The sequence below is a fragment of the Notothenia coriiceps genome, unplaced genomic scaffold, assembly GCF_000735185.1.
Source record: "Notothenia coriiceps isolate Sejong01 unplaced genomic scaffold, NC01 NC01_scaffold00011854, whole genome shotgun sequence".
NCBI classification, from domain to species: Eukaryota; Metazoa; Chordata; class Actinopteri; order Perciformes; family Nototheniidae; genus Notothenia; species Notothenia coriiceps.
Window position 1 is genome coordinate 437,177 of NW_011344555.1, and position 376 is coordinate 437,552.

The window sequence follows — 376 nt, forward strand, 5'->3', positions numbered from 1 at the left end:
TGTAAGTACATGTATGTATGTGTGTATGTACAGTATGTATGTCTGTGTGTGTATATGTATGTGTCCTCTTCACAAATACATAGGTCCATCCCTGTATTGTTGGAAATTATACACGATACACGAAGTTCTCTCATACAAGTACACCTTTATAGCTGGAAGGCATGTTGAAAGTTTTTGCTCTTGCTTACAACACATATTATACTTTTCACAGACTCGGGGTGTTCTGTAGAATCAGAGGATTAGGGGTTTTACTCTACCAGAATGTATAAGAGAGAGGAGTCAGGTATAGCATGTGATATAGCTCTCGGTTAATTTAAATTCTAAGCCTGCAGCCTGGTACAAGGAAGAAACACCAGTCCCTCCAGTTAGTATACCA